The 7,037-nt window shown below is 36.9% G+C and overlaps 1 non-coding gene across 1 annotated transcript; it reads left to right on the top strand.

Moving 5' to 3' along the window:
• Nucleotides 1-2,428: 2,428 nt before the first annotated feature.
• LOC132287571 (small nucleolar RNA R71) lies at nt 2,429-2,535 on the top strand. The gene has a single exon (XR_009473071.1). It is a non-coding gene; the product is annotated as a small nucleolar RNA R71 (small nucleolar RNA).
• The last annotated feature ends 4,502 nt before the right edge of the window (nt 2,536-7,037 follow it).

The raw sequence follows: 7,037 nt of genomic DNA, 5'->3' as shown, positions 1-7,037 counted from the left end.
GGGTTTGAGATTGATTGAACTATGCAGAATGCTCAATAATGACATGAAAGCTTATGCAATCCTCACCAAAGTTCCTTTTAATGCATATGAAAACCAAAAACAAGTATCTAGACTTCGTAAGAAATGAAATTTAAGATAGAAATGGGGGAGGAATAGGGTTTTGACACTCTACGAATGCCTTTGCTAGTCTTTAACGTCTCTAGCAAGGCATTGGGCTCTTTTAGCCCGGATCAAAGATCTTATAATGCATCCCCTCCTTGTTGGGGTGATAGATGCTTTGAACTCCACCCAACAAATGGTTCTTTGAAGAACTTGTTGGATTAAGCTCAAAAGAAACCTTTGGTCCCTTTTCTATGCAATCACAACTTTTGGGCTTCCATGCCCTTTCAAAACAAGAATTTGAAACAAAACTGTTAGAATACAAGGTTGAAGATGATTCCTTTAAAGTTTTGGTCTTACACAAAAGCTCATGTCTTTGACATTGAAGATCATGACATTTATCTACAACATTAAACTCTCCTTCATATTTGTCAAATGAATTGGGTGTGGGATTAAAAATATTCAACTTCACCTTCGTGTGGCCAAATGAGATCTTCATTATCCCCGTCTTACAATTAATGTTGGCATTAGCGGTTGCCAAGAAAGGACGACCAAGGATAACGAGAATTTGGCTCTTAGGGTTGGGGACCGGTTCCATGTTAATGACAACGAAATCAACGGGAAAGAAGAATTTGTCAATCTTAATCGATACATCCTCAATTATACCCCTAGGCTTTTTAATGGATCGGTCGGCAAGTTGCAAAACTACCGACGTCGGTTTCAATTCACTTAGGCCCAATTTGGCATAAACCGAGTATGGAAGAAGGTTAACACTTACTCCTAAGTTAAGAAGCGCCCGATTAATGATATGATCACCAATAATGCATGATGCAGTGGATGAACCGGGGTCTTTAAACTTTAGAAGAGTGTTATATTGCAAAATCAAGCTTACTTACTCGGTCAAAACTACTTTTCTTGGTGCTTGGCTCTTGTTCTTCCACTTTTGGGTGCATAAGTCTTTCAAGAATTTGGCATAAGCCGGAATCTGCTTGATTACATCCAATAGTGGAAGATTAACTTTCACTTGCCTAAACATTTCCATAATTTCATTGGTTTTTGCCTTTTGCTTGTCTTTTGAAATGGATCCTTTTAAGGCATTCGGAAATGGAACTTTTGGTTCAAACACTTTTTCAGAGTTTTCTTTTGAACTCTCTTCAGCACAAGAAGTTTTTAAATCATTTTGTTTCAAATCATTTTTCAACAAAACCTTTTCAACATCATTTTTCAAAACTTCTTTTTCAAACACATTTTTCAAAACTTTCTCATTCACAAGATCATTTACATGCAATGAAGGAGGAATGTGATGTGAAACGGGTCGGGTGACAACTTAAGGTTGCACCGGTTCACTCTTTTCATTGGATATTCCAACTTGATTGTCCACAATTCTACCACTCGGCAAGGTAGTCACCGCATTAACATGTTCAATGGTGTGGACTTTCGATGAGGAATGGGTTTCCACAACACATTGTTGCTTAGGTGGGGCATTAATAGACATATTTCCCTCCTCTTTTGCATTGAGAGTGCTTGCTATTTACCCTACTTGGGTTTCTAGCTTCGCAATAGATTGAGAGTGAGAATGAAGCAATTGTGTGTTAGCCTCTAAAGGGACCAAAGCATTCAAAACTTTTTCTTCAAAGGCGGGACTTCTGGTATTACTTTGGGAATAAGATTGGTTGGGAAAATGAGATTGAGCAAATTGATTCCCTTGTGATTGATAAGGTCTATAACCTTGGGATCCTTGGTTTTGAAGTGGAGGTGGAATGTACTTCCCTTGAAAACCACATTGGGAAGGATTTGAGCCCTCTCCTTGGTTTTTCCAAGAGAAATTCGGATGATTCCTCCAACTTGGATTATAGTGAGTACCATAAGGATTGTTCTCTTGGTTCACAAAAGCTGCATTGACTTGTTCATTAGGTTCATTTTGCACTTGTCCGTGAGGATAATGAGAAGTAGAATGAAGAACACTAGAACAAGTCATATTGGTTCATTTGATGCACGATGAGAATGGTTAGGGAAGGAAGATACTTGGTTCGCCGAGTTTTGGTTAATTAAAAATTAATCAAACCTTTGAGATAAAGACTTCATTTCGGCGGCTATTTCATTTGAATGGTCGACTTGATGTAAGCCAACACTCTTCCTACCTTGTGAATTTCTACCATTCTTGGATGATAGTGTTCTATGCAAAGAATTTTCACTCATGCTCTCATAAAGACGCCACACGTCATCCTCATGCCTATCAATGTATGAGCCACCCATGGAAGCATCAACCATATCCTTATAGTTGTCCGATAAGCTCTCAAAGAAATATTGAACTAATTGCCATTTGGGCATGTCATGATGTGGACACTTCCTAAGCAATTCATTGAAGCATTCCCATGCCTCATGAAACGTTTCTCCATCCCCATGTGAAAATTCTCGAATTAAGGTTCTCATGGCATTGGTCTTAGAAACTGGATAGTACTTTTTCAAGAACTCTTGTTGCATTTCTGCCCAAAAAGTGATTGAAAAAGGCCTAAGATTGTTAAACCAATACTTCGCCTTGTTTTTTAAGGTGAATGGAAAATGTTTGAGTCTTAAAACTTCTTCCGGCATGTCCGTATATTTTACGGTGAAATATATTTCAAGAAACTCATCCAAATGCTTGTAAGGTTCTTCACTTGAAAGTCCATGATAATTAGGAAGCATTTGAATGGTTTGTGGCTTAATTTCATAATGATGTGCTTTAAATGGAAGCAATTGGATGCATATAGGTGCATTATACTCATTAGGCATATAATGGTCTCTTAAAGCAAGAGGTGGATTAGCTACTTGAGGTGCAACATGAACACCTTGGTTTTGAATTCCTTGATTGATGATGGGAGGTTGTGGAACATACATTGGCCTTGGCATTCCATATGGAACTTGGCCCTGTTGTTGTGGTGGTTGGTGAATGAATGGCCTAGGCATGCCTAATGGTACTTGTATGTTCTCATTGTGCACATTGGGGTGAAGGATACCTTGTTGGTCTATGTGACTAAGGTCCTCAACATGATCATTATTATGGTCATCCATTGATAGATTGGTTCTATTTGAACTTCCTCTTCCCCTAGGATTTCTAACGATGGATTCAAGATGCAAATCAAGTGGGACAAGGGTTGGTCTCAATGAACGACGTCCATGCATGCACAATGCAAAACACAATAAGCACAACGAATGACAAACATTACGCCTTCACAACAATGCAATTAGACTTCTTCCATAAACACTTAATTCATACTCCCATGCTTTAACAAAATGATGCAAGAACAATTAAAAATAAGCCTTCGCGCGGGCCGACGATTTAACTAAGGGATTGAGTAAAGAAAGTCTTACAAAGGTCCTTTAGCACTTCAACTCCAAATTTAAAGCTTAGCTTAGCAAATTTTTAGAATTTTTAGCTTGTTTCCTTGCGTGCTTAGCTTGAATGCTCCTTTGCTTACTTCTTCTCCAACAATGCACTTTATCAAAGATGAACAAACATAATAAGTAACCAAAAAGAAAAATAAAAGTAAAGTAAAGACACGATCAAAAGAGTACTAATCCTAATCAATTTCACAAATCCGATGTTGCCAAATCAAATCAATCAAATCCCTGGCAACGGCGCCAAAAACTATGGTCGTCGTCCTACCATAAGCTTAAGAGTGTGCATTAAGACGAGGGCCAAGAGTTTTACATTTATAGAAGCCACTACTACCTTTCACTATAAATATAGCTAGGGTGAGTAGGGATCGTCCCAAGGGATTGTGAGGATCGAATAAGGTTGTGGAATCGCTATTAGGGCTAGTAGGTCGAGTGATTAAACAATTGGTTGGTTGGTTGATTAGAGAGCAACTAAATTCAACTAAGTGATAACAAAATAATGCAATTAAGAGTAAGAGAGAGAGAGAGAGAGATCTCGGGGTTTAGAGATCACCACCAAGCAATGCATTTTTATACCATTGACAAGTGACTAATGAGGGCAAATGGTGTGTTGCAATATTGAAATGTGTGTGTGTTTGGTTGATTCAACAAGTAAGGATGACTAGTTAAGCATGTATTGTTTAAACATCATGTGAAAGGCACAATATATCTAAGCAATAAAGCATAGATTGTCTAAACAACATGTGAAAGGCACAATAGATCAAGACAAGTCATTAATCCTTTTATTAAGCTCACAATCCAAATACAACACAAGGATAGAGACATATGCTTCTTGTATTCAAAAGCTTGGATCATCAAACAACAAGCATAGATTGTCCCCCCATTTAACACTACACTACAACTACACTACATCTACACTACTAGCATGAAAATAAACTAGGGGAGAGGCACAATCCATCAAGGAATAAGTATGAACCATCAAGAGAATCACAAAAGCATTCCTTTAAGCACTATGTTTTGACAATCTCCAAATCTATAGCATCAATACACATAGACATGCATTAATAACACAAAATCTAGAGACAAGCATATGAACATCTACTCTAGCATACATAGACATATGGATAGAATGAAATGATCAATTGGAAGCATTAAACCACATAAATCATTGAATAAACAAGATCTATATTTATCAAAGTGTCAAAACATCAATTACAACACTAATCCCTCAATAATACACAAGATTAAGATATAGAAAGCATGCTTAGGGCTAACTCTAGCCCCAAGAGGATGTCTAGCCACTTATGGTGATGTTGCTCCAACCCTCAAGGGCTAACTCCATGGAAGAAATCTACTCCTTGTTGATGAAGAACTCCAATGGTGTCTCTAGCTTCCTCCTCCTCCTCTAAGCTTGCTCTCCAAGAGATGATATGAAAATGATATTCGCTCCCCCTTATAAAAAGCAATCCTTATGTTTATATAGGTAGGTCAAAATGACATTCAAAATGAGCTGGGGTCGTGCACACAATATTCCCTAATGATTGGATAAAGGACAACTTTCAATGAGATGGAAATTTAACTTTTTTGCACTAGAGGAAGTTCGATCGATCGAACCTTGGACTTGGATCGATCAAACTGGCTGAGATCCATCGAACTTAAGCTGGATCGATCCAACTGGTTGAGCTTTTTGGGAAAAGACAAATCCGAGATATTTTGAGCGATATTTTTGGGAAAAAGGACAAAAGTGGTTAGTGGTTGGTACAGCTGTGGATATGATCAATCATTTGAAAAAAGGACAAAAGTGTTTGATCGATCGAAGGGTGGTGTTGGATCAATTGAACTTTTGGACTTTATGTTTTTGGGCCAAGGCTTGGATCTATCTTGAAGTGCTGAGATCGATCATTGTTCAATCGATCGAACCTTGAAGTTGGATCGATCAAAGTTTGTTGCTTCCCACCTTTGGCTTCATTTGCTTTCTTCTTTCTCCACTTTGCTCATTTCTTTGTTTAATCCCAGAATTGCTTCAATTAAGCTCTTATTTGGCTGAGTTAGCTCATTTTCGGGATAAGTGCCTGAAAATGGAAATAATACGAAATCAATATAAAACGGTAAAGTAAGATAGATAAAGGTGCTAGAATGCCTAAGCTTATGGGGTTTAAATACGCACTATTCAGCGCTCATCAGTACTCATGGGTTAGTAACCCTAAAGTGATCTCAAGAGTACGATTTAAATCTAGGCGATATTCGAGTATCCACATTAGTTGATTTCACTCTTTAAATTTCAAGTTGCTATTCCTTGAAAATTTAAAACTTGTCGTGTTATGTGGAATGTTCCAACCTTGTTTCATTACATAGATATTATGCTTTATCTTCGACTTTACTCCTTAAATTTCAAGTGTTATTCGTTGAAGATTTAAGAAACTTTTCGTATTATATGAATTATCCCAACCTTGTTTAATTGCATAGACTTTATACTTCATCTTGGATCTCACTCTTTAAATTTCAAGTGTTGTATCCCTTGAAGATTTAAAACTTTTCGTGTTATATGAATTGTTCCAACCTTGTCCAATTGCATAGATATTGAGCTTTGCCTTGATTTCACTCTTTAAATCTTCAAGGAATGCACTCTTTAAATTTCAAGTGTTGCATTCCTTGAAGATTTAAACTTTTTCATGTTATATGGAATGATCCAACCTTGTTTAAATTACATAGACATCATGCTTTGCCCTTGATTTTCCTCTTTAAATTTCAAGTAGTATTTCTTGAAGATTCAAATCTTGTCGTGTTGTATAGAATGTCCCAACCTTGTTCAATTTCATAGATATCTTGATTTATGTTGCTTCATGTTGATATGACTTAGGAATGATCTTATATAAGCATCTTGACTTAGATTCTAGGTGGCATGAACCGTTTCAGTAGTTATCGCATTTTAGGTTAAAAGTTGATAACTTTGGATACCTATGTCTTGTTGCGTTACACTATGTGCTCCTATGTTGTTTAAATTGCATGAATGATTTGGTTTATGCTAGAAATACTCTAAGGTAGCTTAGGATTCTCCCTGAGTCTCATTTTGACATAGACGTTAGGTGACATGAGCCCCTTTGACTTGCTTCACCTTAAGGTGATAATTTTGTAAAATGCAGGTCTATGCATGCTCATTCCCTACGAGTAACTTGTTTACTCACCCCGAAGTTACCTGATTATTTTCAGGTACGGATACCTTGGTTCGAGATGTACATCATTCCTTGGACGAATTGTAGCTCTTAAGTTCACATTTCATGCATAAAATGTCATTTTGTAGCTTTATATGTCAAAACTTGTATCTTTGATTCTAAACATGTAATGTGTATATAAATACACTCTTTACAATGTATTTGATATATATGAGATGAGGCCATCGGCCATTGATATCTAATTTGTATTCTAAGCATTTTTACTTTCAAGGTTTATTATGAAAATATTGAAAAATGTCAAGTCATTGCTTCACCATATTTGCATTGGTTGTGGGAATTTCATTTTTATTCTTCCATAGGGTCTCATTAATCATGTATGAAGTGTGA

This window comes from Cornus florida, unplaced genomic scaffold (genome assembly GCF_030987335.1).
Source record: "Cornus florida cultivar Cherokee Brave unplaced genomic scaffold, ASM3098733v1 CherokeeBrave_3.0.0_Hap2_Chr11, whole genome shotgun sequence".
Lineage (NCBI taxonomy): Eukaryota > Viridiplantae > Streptophyta > Magnoliopsida > Cornales > Cornaceae > Cornus > Cornus florida.
Note: the sequence above shows the minus strand (reverse complement) of the source record. Positions and strands in the feature narration are given on the sequence as shown.